A 21797-nucleotide genomic window follows, 5' to 3' on the forward strand; every position below is an offset into this window, starting at 1 on the left:
TGTCTGCAACGCAAGTTCCGCTCTATAGGTGAAAAAAGAAGTGATGCTAATTTTCCTTAAAATAGATGTGAGAAAGTGAAAACCCAAGAATTAAAGGGAAAAGCATTCTTTACAGCTAGAAAAATAAATCTGTGCTTCATGCCAACTTCTGAGTGTTGTAATCTGCCTCTTTAACCATAGCAACTTTTCCAAATTTTAAGTATATTTTCAGACAAGGGGGAAATAAGATGTTTAAGAATATTATGGAGAGTTTTCAACAGTAGCTGAGATATATACTTACTCAACTTTTACTAAATCAAGGAGAATTTGATAAGATGAGGATAGTTAGAAGCCGTAAATATTATAGGTCTAAAAATGAAATCAAGCTACATAATTTTAAGAGATCCATTTTAATTTCATTATATCATTTAAGCTAACGTCATATGCATGTCGTGGTTCTTATTTTATACACGGAAACACACACACAGCCCTATATAGTTTTATATAAGTAATTATCTATAGTTACAAATTTCCTGAAATTTTGAGAGATCTTTCTCCCAAAAAATTATTTGAATGCCATGTAATTTACCACCACATGCAGCCACTCTTCTCCCAGGAACTTCACCTTGCACTTCAGCTTCCAGCAGTATTCACAAGCCCAAAATTTCATACCACTTCAAACACTATTAAGACTAATTATCGGGGGTGACATCACCAAGATGCTGGTATAGGACACACATGAATAAAAACAGCTCTAAGAGAGCTCAGGACTCCATATCAGAAACTTCAATGGGGCGCCTGGGTGGCTCAGTCGTTAAGCGTCTGCTTTCGGCTCAGGTCATGATCCCAGGATCCTGGGATCGAGCCCCACATCAGGCTCCCTGCTCAGCAGGAAGCCTGCTTCTCCCTCTCCCACTTCCCTTGCTTGTGTTCCCTCTCTCGCTGTGTCTCTCTCTGTCCTATAAATAAATAAATAAAATCTTTAAAAAAAAAAAAAGAAACTTCAGTAACACAGTGGAACAACAACAAAAAACCTTGAGAATAAAAACCTAACATTACACCTGAAGGAACTAAAAAAAAGAAGAACAAACTAGCCCAAAGTTAAAGGAGAAAGGAAATAACAAAAATCATAGCAGAAATAAATGAAACAGGGACCAGAAAAACAACAGAAAAAAATCAACAAAGAGATGTTTTTGTAAAAAACAAAATTGACTAAGTTTTACATAGATTAAAAAGGAGAGAGAGGGAAAAAAAAGGAGAGAGAGGGAAAAAAAAGGAGAGATAGAAGACTCAAATAAAATCAGAAGTGAAAGAGGGAACATTACAACTGATAGCAGAGAAATACAGAAATTTCTAAGAAACTACTATGAGCAATTATACACCAGAAAATTGAATAACCTAGTAGATATGGATATATTCCTGGAAACATACAACCCCCCAAAACTAAATCATGAATAAATAGAAAACATAAAGAGACTAATAATGAGAAAGGAGATTGAATCAGTAATCAAAACTCCTACAACAAAGTAAACCCAGGACCAGATGATTTCATTGGTGAATTCTACCAAACATTTAAAGTAGAATTAACTCCAGTCCTTCTCAAACTCTTCCAAAAAACTGAATAGGAGGGAATACTCCCAAACTCATTTTACAAAAACAGCATTATCCTGATACAAAGCCAGATAAAGATGCAAGAAAATAAAACTATAGACCGATACCACTGACACATATATATGCAAAAATTCCCAACAACATATTAGCAAACCAAGTTCAACAGCACATTAAAAAAAAAAAAAAAAAGTCATACATGGGATGCCTGGGTTGCACAGTCAGTTAAGCGCAGACTCTTGGTTTCAGCTCAGGTCATGATCTCATGGTCATGGGATCAAGCCCCGAGTTGGGCTCCACACTCAACACGGAGTCTGCTTGAGATTTTCTCTCCTTCTCCCTCTACCCCTCCCACTCAGGATCTCTCTCACTCTCTCTTAAATAAATGAATAAATCTTTAAAAAAAATCATATACCATGATCAAGTGGGATTTATCTTTGGGATGCAAAGATGGTTCAACATATGCAAGTCAATAAATGTGATATGCCACTTGAATGAAATGAAACATAAAAATCATATAATCATCTCAATAGATACAGAAAGAGCATTTGATAAAATACATGTTTTCATGATAAACGTACTCAACACAACAAAGGCCATATAATGAAAAGCCCATAGCTAACATACTGCTCAACTGTGAAAGGTTGAAAGCTTTTCCTCTAAGATCAGAACATGACAAGGATGCCCACTCTCACTACTACTATTCAACATAATACTAGGAATTCTAGCCAGAGCAATCAAGCAAGAAAAAGAAATAAAAGGCATCTAAATTAAAAATGAAAAATTTAAATTGTCTTTTTTTGCAGATAACTTGATCTTATATATACAAAACTCTAAAGACTCCACCTAAAAACTATTAGAACTAGTACATGAATTCAGTAGAGTTATAGGATACAAAACCAACATTTGGAAATAAGCTGCATTTCTATACAATTACAACAAAATATCTGGAAAAAAAATAATAACTCATTCCCAATAACATCAAAAACAATAAAATACTTAGGAATAAATTTAACCAAGGAGGTGAATGACTTGTACACTGAAAACTACAAAACTTTGATGAAAGAAATTGAAGAATACACAAACAAATGGAAAGATACCCCACATTCACAGATTGGAAGACTTAATACTGCTAAAATGTTCATAGTATGCAAAGCCATCAACAGATTCAATGCAATCCCCATCAAAATTCCAATGGTATTTTTCACAGAAATAAGAAAAGCAGTCCTAAAATTCATATGGAACCACAAAAGACCCCCAAGAGACAAAACAATCCTGAGAAAGAACAAAGCTGAAAGCATTAGACTTCCTGATTTCAAACTATACCACAAAGCTACAGTAAACACAATGCTGTGGTATTGGCATAAAAATATATTTTGGGGGGGAGGATATGACACCAAAAGCACAAGAAACAAAAGCAAAAATTAATAAGTGGGACTACTTCAAACAAAATGTTTTTGCACATCAAAAGAAACAATCAGCAAAATGAAAAGGCAACCCGCAGAATGGGAGAAAATATTTGAAAAATCATGTATCTGATAAGGGGTTAAATCCAAAATATGTGAAGAACTCATACAACTCAACAGCAAAAAAACAAACAATCCAATTTAAAAATGGGCAGAGGGGGCACCTGGGTGGCTCAGTTGGTTAAGCAACTGCGTTCTGCTCAGGTCATGATCCTGGAGTCCCGGGATCGAGTCCCGCATCGGGCTCCCTGCTCAGCGGGGAGTCTGCTTCTCCCTCTGACCCTCCCCGCTCTCATGCTCTCTCTCTATCTCATTCTCTCTCTCAAATAAATAAATAAAATCTTTAAAAATAAAAAATAAAATAAATAAATAAATAAAAAATTAAAATGGGCAGAGGAACTGAATAGGCAGTCTTCCAAAGAAGATATACGAAGGGTCAATGAAAAGGTGCTCAACATACTAATCATCAGGAAAATGCAAATCAAAACAACAATAGGATATCACCTCATACCTGTTAGAATGGCTATCAAAATGACAAGAGAGGGGCACCTGGGTAGTGCAGTCAGTTAAGTGTCCGACTCTTGGTTTCGGCTCAGGTCTTGATCTCAGGGTCCTGAAATCAAGCCCCATGTCAGGCTCCACACTCCGCACAGAGTCTGCTTGAGATCCTCTCTCCCTACCCCAGCCCTTCTCCTTTGTGCTCTTTCTCTCTCTCTCAAATAAATAAACCTCTTTTTAAAAAATGACAAGAGAAATGTGTTGAGGAGGAAGTGAGAAAATGGGAATCCTTGTACATTGTTCATTGGAATGTAAATTGGTGCAGCCACTATGGAAAACAATATGGAGTTTCCTCAAAAAATTAAAAAGAGAACTACCATATGATCCAGCAATACTACTTATGGATATGTCCAAAGGAAATGAAAACAGGATCTCAAAGAGATTTCTTCACTCCCATGCTCACTGCAGCTTTATTCACAACAGCCAAGATATGGAAACAACCTAAGTGTTGGTCAAGAGATGAATGGATAAACTTTAGAAGATGTGGTGTATATATACAACAGAATAGTACTCAGTCATGAGAAAGGAGGAAATCCTGCCATTCACAACAACAAGGATGGAACTTGAAGGTATTATGCTAAGTGAAATAAATCAGACAGAGAAAGACACATACTGTATGATATCACTTATATGTGGAATTTTAAAAAGCTGAACTCATTAGAAACAGAAAGCAGAATAGTGGTTATGGGTTGGGAGGTGGGGAGGAGGATGGGGAGGCATGGGTCAATAAGTACAAACTTCCAGCTATAGGATGAATAAGTTCTGGGATCTCATGTACAACATAGTGATTATCATTAATAATAGTGTATCACATATTTGAAAGTTGCTAAGCAAGTAGGTATTAAATGTTCTCCCCACACAGGAAAATAAAACAGTAATTATGTGACATGATGAAGGTGTTAGCTAACATTATGACGATAGGCATTTTGCTGTATATAAAGTGTATCAAATCAACATGCTATACATTTTAAACTTATGCAGTGTTATATATCAATTATATCTCAATAAAGCTGGAGGGAAAAACCTAATAATCAGTTCTACTTACCAATTCACTTAAAAAACTTCGAACAACTGTCACTTTTACAAAAAACTCATCGAGAAAGAGTTTTTCATAAAATTCTCATGTATCTTTATATTAATTTACTTGGGCTATCATAACAAAGTACCACAGACTGAATGGCTTAAACAACAGAAATATATGTTTTCACATTTTGGAAGCTAGAAGTCCGAAATCAATATTGTGTCAGGGTTGGTTTCTTCAGATGCCTCTCTGCTTCGCGTGGAGATGGTTATCTTCTCCCCATGCTTCACATGGTCTTCCCTCTGTGTGTCTCTGTCCCGTATTCCTTTTCTTATGTGAAAACCTGCCATATTGGGTTAGGTTCCTCCCCCTCCTCCCAATACACCTTACGATCCTATCTCCAAATACAGTCACACTCTGAGGTACAGCAGGTTAGAATTCGACATACGAATGCTTGAGGAAGACGCAATTCAGCCCATAACAATGTCCAATGAATTTTTTTTCAAAATATAATTAGAAACAGAAGTCAATGAAGTAATCAAGTTTCAAGCAAATTAATAAGAAACAGATAATAAAAATATACTTTAAATTATCTGTGAAATACACAAAATTCAGAGTAGTTTTATTTGAATTTTAGAGCCTGCACTCTCTCTTTGCCTATCATGCATGTCTGAAGGAAGTTATGTGCTTCCATCATTCATTTATTAAATGATATGCCCAAATCACATAGCTAATTGATGAGGAAACCAAGATTAGATAAAGACTATATGATTTACAAACAACAACAAAATGAAAGTATTTTGCCAATACTGAGTTGATCACATCCAGAATACTCTATTTGAAATGGTAATATATAAAAATAAAGGATTTTTTTATTTTTAAAGGATTTTCTTTCCTTAAATATTTTAAAGGATTTCTTTCCTTAAATATAATTTGGCACATGAAGACAATTAAATACAGAATATACTGAGCTAAAAAATACTGAGGTATACAGGTTAATATATAACTGATGGCTCCTTTAGGCTAAAAAATTAGCATACATCTTTAAAGTTTTTACAAACGATGTATTTCAAATGCATAACTAAAAGTTCATGAAATTTTTGGTTTTAGGTATGATAAAGGAAGAGCATTTGATGACTCCTAGATTTCTAGGAAAAAAAAAAAAGAGCTTATAGCAATGATTAGCTTCAAGGGTCATACAACTTGCTTTCTTTTTACCAGGTATTTGCTGCCTAAATGATTTTCCAGTCTACTGAAGCCTATTCATTTAAGTATGTCATTTTATAATTTCACTAATTGGGATATAAAAATTTATGAAATGCTCTAATACTTTCCTTCTTTCTTCCCTCCTAATGGAAGAACATATATTGCCCATTTTTTGAGCTTTTACAACTAGGAATCTCCCAAAATACTTCCAGCATCTTGCCCAATCTCTTACTCCTCCCTGTGGTTTTGGAATGGGCTATCTGTTTATAGGTATGAATGCTTCTCAATTGAATTGAGCTAATATTTGAAAAGTACTTAAAAATGAGAGATTTGGCTTTTTCTGCCCTATCCACCACAAAACAGTAGAAAGTAGTGATTCTGGGTAACTACCTCTGCTATTTCCCATAGGTAGGCTGTAATCATGTCTAAATTGAGAAGCAGTTAGAAATATCAATTCCACTTATCTATCAGACTTTCGCTGTCCTCCAATACAGCTCTATCAGCCATATAGATGATATTTACATCTCCATCTATCTAACTACTTTGCCAATCTCTCAATTGTTTCTAACTCTAGGCAGGGTAGAGGAGGATTAGTGGTTTGATCCTATCAAAACCCATCACTCAGTTCACTGGCCAGGAACATTGAGAAATATAAGGATGAGAGGTTGAAGAGACACAGTAATGCTCACTGTTTCAGTCTTGTCATGTGATGCAGCTAGTATAAGGCTTTATACCTTGGGCTTTTGCAAGTAAAAACCATGAAAGTTTCTGATCTTGGCATCTCTAATAGTTCATATTGTGTCATGCAGTCCATTATTGGGATGACGTACTTAACCATTTAACTGGCATGGTTTGAAAGGACAGATTTAGGATTGGTTTAGCAAGCACTGGTATCACTTTTACTTTCATGGAACTCTGTAGCTTATCATGACTTTGTCCATATCAGCAGTTTGTGGGCAGAAAAATGGCTATTCTGGGGCAGCACTAGGCTCTTGAGGAAGCACACACAGCTAATGGGACTATACCATTATAGAAAAAAAAAAGTGTAATCTAAAGACTTTAAAAATTTTAACGTTAGAATTTTTTTCCTGCATTTTACTATGTTTCTCAGCCAATTTTGAGGGTGGAAGACCAGGAGCTTTAATCTGTAGATAGTTGAGTGCCCTAATCTTTAGAAAGCACCAGTGATATTGCAGTTTTAATGATCAGATTTCTGGTTTCAGTTGCAACGCCTCTAGTTTCAGCTCCGAAATGCAAAGAGCTTTGAAGTTGTCACGTCCATCTTTACAACAAGAAAAAAGCTCAACAAACTGAACAGTGGTGACTTTTCTTGCACCCGTTAGAAAATAGAAGTTGCAGGGCCAAGCGTCAGTTGAAATCTGGAGAGACAGGCAAGATGAATAGATGGCCCCAGCCAAGATCTACTCACCCAGAGCAAAAGCTGCTAAAGCCATAAACTGGTGAGAACTGAAATGGTACTTTTCAAAAATTGCTGGAGGCAGAGTGTGGACTAGCATGAGGGGGAGAAAATTCTGGTGCAGTCTTAGGGGCTCTCTCCTACTTTTGTGGGCTCTACCTCCACGAACCTCACCAGATTCTCACAGTGAAGAGCCAAAAAAAAGAATCTCCCTCACCCTACCCAGTTCTTGCAACAGAGAGGAAAAATAACACTACAAGCATTCTACAGGGGGAAAAAATAAAGCTCACTGTATTAACCATAACCATGTCTTTATTTTCCATATTCTGATGCTCTTATATCTTGGAATCTTGATCACCCTAGAGGGACTATCAAATCCTAGAGAGAGTAAATAGCTCTCCTCAGAGAGCACTTTTCAAATGCAAACCAACCAATCCAGAACCCACACCCAATCACCTCCTTTATCAGGTTCTCCCACTCCTGGCCAGTACCTGCCTGCCTTTATCATCCCAGAGCTAGGTACAAGACAACTAGTGGGACTCCAGAGCCCACTAAAGCTGTGATAACCAGTCAATCCTAAAATGGTTTATCATGTTTTACCCATTCCTTCCTGTGGAAATTACTCTAAAGGCTCTTGACCACAGTTCCTCCCTCCCCCTCTGCTTCATGACAGACAGACCCTGGGGATTCCATATGGCCCAACATGATGTGGCATGCCCCTTGCTTTGAAATCTGTGAGTAATAAACTATCTTTTCAATGGCAATCATCTCCAAGTCTGTTGGTCTAACTAGACTTCAATTTTTTAATTAATATATTTCAGGACACTGATTTTATAAGGGAAAGACTTTATTAGAGCCTTATCTCACCCACCTGGAAGAGTAATTACCAAACTCTAGTTCCTGCCACCCTTCCTGTCTCACATTAGGGGTGGGTGGAGGGGATATAAGCCAAGAAATATTTGTGAAGGTCATAGCCCTGGAAATATCTCTGAAAGCCATAGCCCTAGAACACAGGCCAACTAAAAGAGTGAGATTTAGTTATAAGATAATAAAACATAGTCATATTAGGGGTTAGGGCTTTAATATACGAATTTTGCGGGAACACAATTCAGTCCATAATTTATATGCTAAGAAAAGAGATAAAATGAAATTATAAAATCCTCAATTAAAACCAGAGAAGAGAGAAGAAGAGGCAAGATAAAAAACAAAAACAAAACAAAAACACAAAGAACAAATACAATGAACAGAAAAGAGTTACAAACAGGGGTGATATTAATTCGGCTCTATCAATAATCACCTTAACTGTGAATGATATAAATACACAAAGACATATTTTGTCCGAGTGGATAGAAAAATCAAGACGCAACTGCATGCTGTCTACAAGAAAACCATTTAAATATAAAGACTTGGATAGTGTAAAAGTACAGGAATAGAGAAAGATAGCCCATGCTAATAACAATCAAAAGAAAGCTGGAGTAGCTATATTAATTTTAAACAAATCAGAAGTCGTAACAAAGAAATGATAAAGAAGAACACAGCAAAAGGATAAAGCAGTCAATTCTTCAAGAACATATAATAAGACTTAATGTGTATGGACCCGGCAACAGAGTATCAAGCTATAGAGGCAGAACTGATAGAACTGCAAGGAGAAATAGAGAACTGCAAGAGAAAATCAGTTCTCTATTACAATTGCTCCTTTAACACTCCTCTTTCAGTAACTGATACATCAAGCAGTTAGATAATCAGTAAGGATACAGTTGTAACTCTGTTCTGTTTTGATCCACTTTAGGGCTTTCTTGGGAGAAACGCCTACCAGTGGACTCAAGAAAATCCCAAAAAGGAAAAGCTGTTTGTATTAAGCATCATAAAGGCGAAAAGTAGGATAGGCTGCCCCAATAGATGCTGCTCCTTGCTGATTGATGAGTCTGGAAGTAAAAACTAAATACTTAATGCCTCAGCCCTCTCCTCTCCTTTTTTGGGGGGACTTCTTTTGTGTCTTTATGAAGAAGGCATATTCTGGACTCTTCCACAATGTGAGTGTTACACATCAAGGCCAGTTACTGCCCAACTACCTGGATTTCAGTCAGTAAAGCTATGTAATTATGGGGTGCCTATTAGCAATGTCATTTTCCTCCAGCCCAAAACCACACCCTCCAACAAAAACAAAAAATGTAATAATGTTAATATTTTGGCTTCTGTATGAATGCTAGGACTCTCAATTGGTTTCAAACTCAGGGAATGGGATTGTTATTTATTAGCTTCTGAAATCCCATAATAGAGGACATAATTTATCGTTTTCTGATGATTCCAGGAAAATGATTTTGTTCTGTTGACCAGTAATATCTTTTTGCTTGTAAGGAGAGATATGTGACAAGTGGCAGTGATTCAGCAGCTTCAGAGACGTTGGGGATGATGTCTCAGGGATCCACTTGTACCTTCCCTGCAAAGTCACAAGACGTTACCACAGCTCCAAACATCACAGTCACATTCAAGGCATAAAAAAGGAAAGAAGAAAGGCATAGCATTTATTTCAGTCTATCAGGAATGCAAAAACGATTCCCCAACAGATACTTAACGTTTCATTGACTGAACTATGTCACGTGGTCTCTTCTCACTTCAAGAAGGCCGGGAAAATGAGTAATTAGCTTTTCCAGCCCTTATGGTGGAAGGTGACACGTGTCACAGGGGCTGATAATGCTTATGGGGACAGCCAACCACTAGGGTCAACCACAATATTGACAGTGATGCTTTTAGGGGCTTTTGAATGGTAAGGTTTTGTATTTAGTTTGGTGAGGAGTTATTGTGGGTGATTTTCTCTTCTGTTACTTTTTTCTTTTGTTTCTTTTGTATATTCCCACCTGTTTTTTATCTACTGCATTGCTTTCAACAAATATATAGCTTAGTAGTAACACTTTTATGGGGAAAAAAAAAGTTCATGAGCTTTGTGATAGCTTTTCCTCATTTTGAGGATATTTTTTTCCTTTTACTCTGGTTTCGTATGTGTGTCTAGCATCATTAATGTTACTAGTTTCTGACTTACAAATAAAGGGTAGTATTATTTCTAACGTAAAAAATCTCACATTAATTTTCTTACGGTCGCTTGGCTGTGTTTAGGGTTTTACAGAAGAAGAATCTTGGGATGTTCAAGATTTGGATTATTTAAATTCTGCTAATACTTGATGGAAATTATTCAAAATATGATTTCCATTTTTCTTTTGTGTTACCCTTGTTGTGACATTGTCCCTGCTTTCTTCTTGTCACATCTTGAAGCTTAGTCAGAGAGCAGTGGAAGGTGCTACTCCAATAAATTTGGTTCAAATGTTTTCCCAATTTTGAATTTCATTCAGACTGATGTGGGCTTCACAACAGATTCAATTCCTGCTTTTCATGAAAACTTAAAAGCGTATCGGTAAGATTTTTTTTTCCCCTTTCAACTTTGAAACATTTTATTAATAGAACAGTATTACATTATGATGTAATGTTTGTTGACTTTGCAGAGCTTTTTCTAAAATGTCTTGCTCTGGATTAGAATTGGCAAAACGTATTAAATCTGAGTGGATTTGTTTATAGTATTAACTGTTACAAATGCAAGTCCACATTTTGAAAGTTTCCCATTTTGTTTGGTTAAAAAAAAAAATCTGCCACGTGTGACACTGAATTAAAAATTACATACATAAAGACTTTTGGTCGGTCTTTCCAGAAAAAAGAAATAAGAAGAGAAATCGGCCTTCAAATTAGAAGTTCAGTGAATCTAGTATAAATAAAAAGGTTGCTTTCCATGTAGGTATTTTTCACTTAACCATTAATTTTCATGTTTTCCATATGCTCCTTACGCACGGATCACAAATTGGAGCAGCAGCATACCAATAACAAACAGACCGTGACAAAGATGCCGGACGTCGCTTTGGCACAAGCTTTGCTGCCACAGTCATTAGTGCAGAATCCGCCTCTCGTTATGGGTGGAAGCCTGGCCTTTTGCTCTGTGTGAGCATCGCCTGCATCTCCTGGCCAGGCGAGGCTAGCACACAGAACAGAGCTGGCAAATCACGCTTAGGCACTTGCTGTCTCAACTTGCTGTTTGGAACCAAGGCTGCCAGACCACTGCTAAAATTGATTGGCGTTCACACTTCATTTGAGTGGGTTTGCATTTGGACAAGGTCTTCATTTTCACCTTTCTTGCTATTTCCTGAGGAAAATGAGCAATTCTGTTTGGCTGGTGTGCTTTTCAATTCTAAGATTGTTCGGGTAACTTCCCCCCACCAACCTTCCTTTGTAAAAGAAAGGTCTGCATATTTAAGCTTGTAGGTAAAAGGGTGTTATATTCAACTGCATTTCTCAAGTAGATTTTTCTTCTCTTATTATTTTTTTTCTTTCTTTCTTTACTTGGCTCGAAGGCTGTGTGAATGTTTGCTGACTGTGAACATTACATACGTAAATTCATCATTTACCTACAGAACAAGGGCAAAATTAAACTTGGGGACATGACCTTCTATCAGCTTTGGGGGAATTTGAAGCTGACTTAAAAGGGTTAAGAGTTGTTGAGGTGCCTTTTCCCTCTGATACATTCTTTCCACTGAGAGGGAACAATCTGTTTCACAAGGATCTGGCATTGGTCAAGTGGATTTTAAGAAATGTTACTCTGTACTCAATTCATTCAAAGCTGTGAAGCATCTTTCAAACATTAACAGGAGAGCGGCTACTCATTTGATGTTTTTAAAGCAGCTAAAAACAATGTTCCTAATGCCAGACTGGATCAGAATTCAAAACCCTTCTCTACTAACCTTAAGCAATATAAAAAACATACCTATATTTATTATATATGCGTGTGTGTGTGTGTGTGTGTGTGTGTGTGTGTGTGTGTGTGTTTTCATGGAGAGGACCTGGGAAAAACAAAGCTGAAAAAAAAAAAATTGACCTGAATTTTCCAGATCGATTAACTGTCTGGCACAAACTACCTTAACAATTCCATACTTTATTTCTGCAACCTTCTCCTCTAAAATTGTGTGTGATCAAAAAAGTATGAGCAAGCTCAATGGATCATATCAATTTTGAAATGAAACCAGATCTGTGATTACAGCAAAAGGCAGTTTCTTTTGAAATAAGCCCCAGATCTCAGGGCTTTTTGCATCCTCTTCTTTCTGCCTGGCAATATTTTTCTTTTTCCACTTTTAGCTCCTTTGTTACTGGGTAGACCCCAACATGCCACTCAAGACATGGCATCAATGTCTCAGTGATGATTTTTATGACTCTGCCTCTACTCTTTCATTTAAAAAAGTGAACGTATTCAAACTATATCTATAGTAAATGTAAGTGCTAGGACATGCACTGGAATACAAGATATCTTTGTTCCAAGGAGCATGTCACTTTGTCCTTCCCAGAACCCTTGGTTGTCCTTGGACCACAGACCTTCTCACTTGTGATATAGTTTTACCTTCACTCCTATCTTCCTCCAGACCTGCACTATCCAATAGGGATGCCACATGTGGTTATTCACCATATGTGGCCAGTCCAAATTGAGATGTGCTGTAACTGTAACATACACACCAAATTTTAAAGGCTTAGAATGTAAAAACAACACATAAATTATCTAATGTTTTACATTATATTGCCAAAACACAGTGATAATATTTGGATATGTTGAGTAAACTAAATTATTAAAATTTATTTCACCCATTTCCATTTTTTTAATGTAGCTCTTAGAAAATTCAAGATGACAATGTGGCTAGTATTGTATTTCTATTTGACAGTCTACCAACACTAGAGCATCTCCAGCATAAGGATCGTGTTTTACTAATTTCTGCAATTAACTATCAATTACATAAAGAATGAAGGTGTTTGATAAACATATGGCAACCAGATGTATATTTAAATAGCTATTGTTAATATCCTACACCTAAGAACAAGATGCTAATCTGAGGAGTCAAGAATTACTTTAGGATTGAAACACTTGATGCCCCTAAATTTTTTGTTTTTGTCTCTTAAGGTATAACAGTTTGGGAACAGTTCCAGTGTTTTCTCCTTACAGGTGACTTAGTTACCTCTCCATCCCGTTTCTTTGTGTCCATTATCCTTTCTCAGCTATTTGACCTGGCACAGCATAGAGATGATTTTCCTCAAATGCTGCCTGACTGTTTAGCAGAGGTGCGTATGTTATACCCTGACTCTTTGTTTGGCGGGATCACTAGCTAGAGTTGTAATGAAAAAGAGGGCAGGTAATAGCCCCATGCTCCAGCAAATCTGCTCATTTACTGCTGGTATTCCAGTTAGATGTCTGGGAAGCCTCCGGAGATCCATAATCCATTTTTCATGAGTTGCATAAAGGAGAGCAAAATCTCTGGGAAATTCAGTGTTGCTTTGGGAGTCCAAAATTTAGGTAAGATATTACTTCTTATTGGCTTCTAGAATCTACGTTTAGCCTCTTAAGACTCCAGGGTTTGGGGAGTTTTTTGGTGAGGGGGTGGGGGCATAAGGGCTGTTAGTCTCATTTGCTGTCGTCCCAAAATAAATGACAGATGAAGTGAAACATACTAAAGAGATATGTCAACTAAATGCAACATGTAATCCTGGGTTTAGATCCTGGACCAAAAAAGGAATGTTTATGGAACAACTGACAAAATTTAAATAAAGTACATAAAATAATAATATCACATTAAGGTTAATTTCCTAATTTTGATAACTGCATTGTAGTTATGCATATTCACTAACATTCATATTGCTTAAATTTTTAAAGTAAATTTTCATATTTTATAAAATTCAGTAAGCTTGGCCACTTGAAGAGGTTTTCTCATTTTTTTAATTCCATAAGTACAAATATAACTCTATAACATTTATAATATATTCATATTCAATTTTCTGAACAACATAGACTTCTTCTGGTGAGCAAATAATATTCTCTGTCAATTACTTTAGATAATTATAATATATTTAATCTGTTGGATAAAGTTATTAGGATAGAATCAGATGAAGTTAAACCAAATATGTATGGATTTTTCATTATGTTTGCTCTCCATATCAACTTAAAATATGCATGTTCAGCCTAAATTATCTCTTTAAATCTGCTTTAAAAAATTCAACTTACTGTCAGAATTCTGAGGGGATCTCATATTCCATGTTGTGTGAATTAACTTTTATTCCTGACTTGGGTCCTAGAAGTTATTCACTGTTGAGGAGCAAAGTGAAATGATCCAACTGAAGTTTTAGAAAGGCATCTGTGGTGACCCTTTAAAACAGAGATGGTGAAGAGGAGAGACTGCGAGGAATGCAATTGTATCTGCCACAGATGACAGGTACCAAAACCAGAACAGAGGCAAGAGCAATAGAACAGAGGGTCCAATTCTAAGAGCCATTTCAGAGGCAGTATCTATCACACCATTTCAGTGCCCGTATTGAGGCAGAAAAAACTCATGTTTACACCAGAGTTGCCAAGACCGGTGACCCTGAAGGGGGTGAACCTGAAAGGGGGTGCCCAACTAAGGGTAGGTAGGGAAGATATTTTTGCATTGTTTTATCATTGCTCATCATTTGGAAAGTTCTCTTCTTTCCTGTATTCTCCTAAAGATACATTTTCCCTAAAACTTCAGGTATGAGTCTATTATTGCTAAGGTCTGGGGAATTTGCTTGGAGAAATTTGTGAATCAGTTAAGAGGGCGTTCCTGTGACGCCAGACTCACCCATGTAGATCTGCAAGACTGAAAATGTTTTAGAGAGCCAATACTCACCATGGGCCACTGTGCTCTGCAACTTTTCAGATTTTCCACGGGAAGTATGTACCTAGCTTTAGAACGTTACCACGTAAAGGAAGGGCAGCTGATAGTTTCTCAACCGGTCATAATTTATTTTCCCCCAATTAAGGTATTACATGGGAGGAAAATCTCCCACACAGAGCAGAGGGTTTAAAAAAAAAAAAGGGAGGAAAGAAGGAAAGAATCATCTATTCCAATATATGTCACATGTAAAACAACCCAGAAAATAACTGATTGAGTCAAAGGCAGATGTGAGAACTTAAAATGCTAGTCACAATCAAAAATCTTCTTTTCATCAAAAGCTGAGGGAAACTGCCCAACACCTTCACTAAGTGATGTGCTAAAGAATCTCCAGCCAAGAGGCAGAAATGAATAAAGTGAAAATTACTGCTATTACCCTGAGTTGAAGATGACCAATCAGGCCAAGCCGACCTTGAGGATTGAAAGTCAGTGAGCCGGAAGTCATGCCAGAGCCCCAGCCGGCTCTGAATCCCAGGGACCCTGCCTCACCCATCAGCAATAATCACTGCTAACGGCCTGTCATCGGCCACTTTGCGCTGCTTGCAAAGCGCGCCCCAAAGTGCCACAGCCACACCGTATCTGGCACTCCTTCGTCAGGACTTGAAATCGTCCCTTCAAATCTGTTGTGTAAAGAGCTTTCTTTTCTTCGGTTTCCAAATTCCCTTCAGTATGTGTTTCCCATCCTGGACAAAAAATCCTTGACTCTGAATTAACTCATTTATCTTCCCATTGCTTTACTGTTCCCTTAATCTAAATTATATTTAAACAGCATGAAATAATCTCTCAATAGCTTAATTTTAACACACTCCTATTTCTTTTTTGGCTGAGGATGGTGCAGTAGTTTTGCTGCTTGTCTCCACTAAGCAGTTTGCTATTTTCCCCAGGATCCTCCACCCCTTCATCACCTCCCCCAACACACACACACACACACACACACACACACACGTACACACGTCATCCAAACGGAAACATTCTGCCATATCTTCTACAACAAGTGAGTTTTGTTTAGCAAATACCTGACTAGATAGGGTATGAAGTAGTTGGTGCTGAGGATAATGCCAAGGATTCAAGGACTGGTGATTAAAAGGGGGATTTAACTGTCAGAAAATACATCCATTCTTGTTATGTGCTCGGCAGCCATTCTGCCCCACAAGGGGGAACTGACGGACTCGGGCTCCGGATGGCTCTCCTGCGCTATCACATCGCCTTCTCCATGAATCCTCCAGATAAAAGGAGGAACCTAACAAGTACCAGTTCCAGATATCCCCCCCCTGCCAGCTCCTGGCCTACCCAGATGCGAGGGCCAGAGTTCTGCCAGTAGGAGGTCTAACCCTAGTTAGCTCCTACACCCGTGTGAATCCAGCCTGGCAGTGGGTGAGTGCCTCTGACCCACCAGCACACTAAACCTAGAAGCAATCTGCTGTGTCTGGGCTGCATTTAGTCCTCTGAGCCTCTCATGGCACCCCCATGTGTGTGGCTGGTCTGTCTGATGAGCCCCAGTCCGGATCTCCCAGATGGCTCCCTCCACCTAAACCCTAACCTTGATGAACCTTGATGACCTCGACTGCTTCTGCCAATGACTTTCTCACAGGATTAGATCCTGCTCCTCAAATCAATCCAAACTCTGGACACTGAGAATTGCCACCAAGTCTTTTAGAACTGGCTATCCTGGAGTAGGGGTTCTTAACCCTGAGTATGCATCACAATCAGCTCAGAGTTCAATTCCATCCCCTGGGAATAAGAGATCCTGCCTTAGGTACCAAGGCCAGCCTGGGCCAGCACGGCCACAAACATACAATGGATACATGATTCTAGTTGGAATCTGCTCCAATTTTAGAAGTGGTCATGCTATAAATCATAAAATAATTTAAAAATCACAGTATGGAAATGATTGTTGTGATCTTTTATGGCCATGTTCATCATGGCATGATTAAATTATTGCTTCAACAATTTCTTCCCATTAGGGAGTCTTCCTCCAACTCTCCTGTGAGTCATCCCTCCTGAATCTCATGCTCTCTGGTACTTTCCAGTTCCCCTGACCCATCAGGTCTGTAACCATAGCAACCTGTTGGCACCATCCAAGGACAGACATCCGGGACCACTTGTCCTACATCATCTCACAACACTGTCCCAGGTTTCTTTCTACTCTGGCTTTTGACTTTAGGGTTCAACTTGACTCATTACCCCTTATGGTCAGCGCTGCCCTGAAGCATCAGGAAGACTCAGTTCTTTTCTTCATCATGGATCCAACTTCCCCTCCAGGTCAAACACCTTCACTGTCCTTATCGAACTGTCCACGTGGGGATTTACAAGTTTATTTCTGAGTTGCAGAGTTATTGGAATTATTTTTGTTTTTATGTCTCTGTATATAAAGATACATTCATAATATCTTCTTAATGAAAGAGGGAGATAAAAATAACCTCCATTTTGATAAAAAGGACGCTAAACAATATAATCCATCTGATCATCCTGCTCTCTGGAATAAAATCATCAGCTTTCTACAAGCAGAACCTTCCCCAAATTCCCCATGGCCTTCTCGACTAATTCCCACTATTTATCAAACCCTTCTTATGCACCCTCACTATAGCTAAATTTAGGATGCTCTGAATGCTAGATCTTTCTCCTGGTACAACCTTTATATGTGGATTTAGCATGCCACTCTCCTAATCCAAAAGATTCATTGATCTTATATTTTCTAGAGCAGCAACCCTCAATTGGTAGGTTATATCACACTAGAAGTGACTGAGTGTTGGGGGGATGTATGCCTCCAAATCAGTTTCAATATTATAGTTCCAAACCATATTTGGAAAACTTTCAAAAACCAGATATTGTTTCCATAATGAAGCCTATAAAAGGGACAGTTCATTTGCTCATTTATTTAACAGCTGTTCATCTCACACACACTACGTAGAAGGCATTATTCTAATTATTCTAGCTGCAGAGCAAAGTTTTACTGGCATGGTAAGAGTTTGCAGACAAACTGGGAAGTAGTACTGAAACAAAATGGCCAAATTAAAATCTCAGGAGGGTTCATGAAGTAGAAAACTATAGTTGTACTTCATCAAGTTCCAACTTTGTTTTTAGCAGTCTCGACCCAAGCCATCATATAAGATTGAATGGTGTCCCCCCTGCCCCAAAGATATGTCCATGCCCTAACTCTTGGAATCTATGAATGTTACACCATTTGGATAAAAGATCTTGGAGATGTAATTAAAGATCTTGAGATGAGATAATTTCCAGGTTTATCCAGGTGGGACCTAAATCCAATGCCAAGTGTCCTTATAAGAGTCACAGAAGAGAGACACCCAGGGAGAAAAGGAGACAGCCATGTGAAGACAGAAGCAGAGATTGGAGAGATGCAGCACAAGCCAAGGGGCACCAAGAGCCACCAGAGGATGAGGAGGAAAAGAAGGATTCCCAGAGGGAGCATGCCCATGCTGACACACCTTAATTTCAGACTCCTGCCTCCGGAACTGTGAGAGAATACATTTCTGTGTTTTAAGCCATCAAGTTTGTGGTAATTTGTTACAGCAACCGAAGGAAGCTAATAAAGCCATATACTCTAATTTGTAGTAAGGTTTCCTCACCCCATGGTAACACAGGGTGTGCATACTTGATAGACAATAAATCCTTAATGGACTCCAGACAAATCGCTTTATATGGTTTAAGGACTAGCTCTGGGGTGGGGGAGATGTAAAGGGCAACCCAAATTGATTTAAGATTATTATTCTGCACATGGAATATTTATAATCTAACTTTAGGAAAGACACAGTACATTTTTTTTCCTTGTCTGCATGAGCTAAATCAACCAAGAAAGGAAAAACACATCATAAAAAATCCTGATTTTTTTCAAACACAATATGCTTGATTTTCAAGGGAATTGTTCTCCAAATAATTTCAGAAACATACCTTAATTATATTTTACACAGGATGTACACTGATTGGACACTTGTTTTTTTATTTTTTTCAGGTCCAAGACATCTCCCATTAATCTCTTCTCTTTAGCTACTAATAAAATAAGTAACTTATAAATGCATTTGCACTTTGTAAGAGTGGATTTGGAAATCCAGCATTTACTCTGAAGTCATTCAGAGTTCTCATTTCGTTACATAGCCATTATAAAGTTGACCACAAACCAACGCCGCACCGTACTCAATGCTAAAGGTAAAGAATTTTCATGTTCAAATGAAAGAAATTTTAAATAAGAACCAAGCATAAGACAGCGCAGAAAGTAGTATCACATCTGTACAAAAATTAAAATGAAATGTGGAAAGAAGAGAAAAAGTTATCAGGGATTTTTCTGTACACTTGATCTGAGCTACCGAAGCATCGCTCGGGCCGTTAATTAAACATTAAGAAAAGATAAATGACGGGGGAAGGAGAGGGGAATAAATAAAACCCTGAGTGAGAAATTTCTGACAAATGTGCCTTACTGGTTAATTTGCACGTCCAGAGCTGAGCCACATCTGCACTGCTTGCATTCCCTTTCATTACCCGGACACCAATCACTTGCTCATTTATCATTCCTGTACATTCGGTATTATTGAAATGTGATGATTCATCGCTTTCCATTGATCAAATAACACCCAGAATTACCTTCCAAATGCTTTGCATAGAGAGGTGACCAAATAACTAAGAATCTGTGAGGCTTCCTTTTAATAGCACATTCAGGGAAAGATTTGGTAAGCCTGATTTCTTATAATCTCTCCCATTAGCATGGAGACCATGCTCTCTGCTGGCTCCATGGGCCTGCCCGCTACTCTCCTTCCATGCCTGTTCATTCCACATGCTTTCATGTGTAAATGGACAAAAATTGCTGTCAATTGAGAACATTTGGGAGCCATTTGCCTGGCCTTCTCTTAAGCAAAAACACAAAAAGAACTAGGAGCAAAAAGATGTGACTATTACATAAGATGCTTTAGTATGTTGCTTGGGTAGTCAGTCCCAGGGAATACACCATCTTATAAGTGAGCTGCTCAGACTTGGGAGACCTCCGTCTTGCCAGAAAGCGGCTGCTTTCACCAGTGTGGGTGTGTGTACTGAGTGGGAAAAATATGATCTATAGGCGAGTCATTTTGCCACCCTCTCAGAGCCTAGCAATGTGTTCAGAAGGTGTTTACTGGTTGTAATAGACGTGTGAATTTTTCTTTTCCAGGTTGCAGAGGGTCATTTAGAGAAGCAGGCAAACTGAGGATTTAGTCCACTCTGATGTGTTACCCTCTTGAAAGTTTGTAGGAACTCTATGGCATGACAGTCACACATCTAAATCTAGTTTTAGGTGAACTGCTGAAGGCAGCTATCCCCTACATTTCCTTCCACAGGAAAGTACACCTTAAAGCATCAGCCGAATTCAGTGAAAGAATATGGTCAGCTGTGAAAAGACATGATCTCTTCAGATATGAATCTGAAATATCTCTTAAGACACACTTTAGATTCTCTCTCTCTCCTTCCCTCCTTCCAGCTCCCTCTTTCTCTGGAAGGCAGAAAAGGGAAAATTGGTATGTCTAGAAGACCTGCCATGTGCTAGGTAACCTCTGTGCTAGGTGCTTTATCTCAACTAACTCAATTATATGAATGACATTGTCCTTGGGAGAACCCTGAGCCCAGCCCACTGCCCACTGTGGTAGAATAAAGGGACAGCCAGAGAGCCACCACCCATGTCAATCATCTTCTTCCTACACTCTGACAGCTCCAGCAAAAGGGCTCCAAAAGATCAATTAGTCTATGGGAAAATCTTAGAGCTGAGGCAACTGTTAAGCAGACTGCATGGGAAAGTATTCTTTAAATCAAAAACCAGTGGGCAAACATAAGAAAATAGTACATTTATCCTTGGGCACCGTTCTAGGAAAGAGTACCCTTGAGTGCAGATATCTAGACAAAGGCTGGACAAGCTAATGGGAGTGAGACTACAGTCTGCCGTCTTGGCCATAGACAAGAATAAAATCGGGATGTCAGGTAGAAAGGAAGGTAGGGCATGATCTGGAATCTAGGAAAGACTAAGACAAAGAGAAGCATAGTTGATGCCAGACAGTTGAGGCCCCAAGAGGAAGGCCTATTGCCATGAGGGTTCTTGGCTTTGTGCAAGAAAGAATTCAAGGGCAAGCCATTTAGAGAAAGGGATAAAGGTTTATTAAGTGTAGAAGTAAGAAAGGAGCCATATCACGGACGAAAGTGGTCTCCCCTCCCAGATGAGGAATAGGACCTCCCCTCTGCCTCTATCAAAGGGTTTTAGAAGTTTTGGGGTTTGTTTTGTTTTGTTTTGTTTTAATTAGCTAATCGTACAGGGAGGGGCTTACTCTTTAACTTACATTAGGTGATTAGTTTTTTCATTGTCTTAGGGTTGTGATTAGGGTTGCAAAATTACCCACAGGGAGCAGTTTTAAGAATGTGCAGCCTATGTGGCTTTTACTCCTGGAGGGAGTGGGGTCTTGTGGTTTTCCACGAATCAGACGTTATGACTCTTTTTATGACCTGCTGACTTTTACGTTAAGGGTCAGCCTAAAACCAAAACAACTTTACTTTGGTCAACTTGTCTCCCTGGCCTCCCTTCCCTCCTGCCTCATCGTTATCAAGTCAGATGCAAGTACAACTGATAACTCCATGGGAATTAATCGTTTCAGTCGGTATTTGTTTGGGGTTTTGTTGTTGTTGTTGTTTTTTAAGATTCTATTTATTTATTTGAGAGAGAGAGAGCACAAGCAGGGGGAGCGGCAGGCAGAGGGAGAGGGAGAAACAGGTTCCCTGCTGCGCAGGGAGCTCAATGTGGGGCTCGATCCCAA

General features: G+C 38.5%; 1 long non-coding RNA gene across 1 annotated transcript in view; it reads right to left on the minus strand.

The window, feature by feature from the left end:
- Positions 1 to 21797, minus strand: part of LOC144380149 (uncharacterized) — a 274054-nt gene that overhangs the window by 87254 nt on the left and 165003 nt on the right. The window lies entirely within an intron of this gene.

This window comes from Halichoerus grypus, chromosome 14, assembly GCF_964656455.1.
Source record: "Halichoerus grypus chromosome 14, mHalGry1.hap1.1, whole genome shotgun sequence".
Lineage (NCBI taxonomy): Eukaryota > Metazoa > Chordata > Mammalia > Carnivora > Phocidae > Halichoerus > Halichoerus grypus.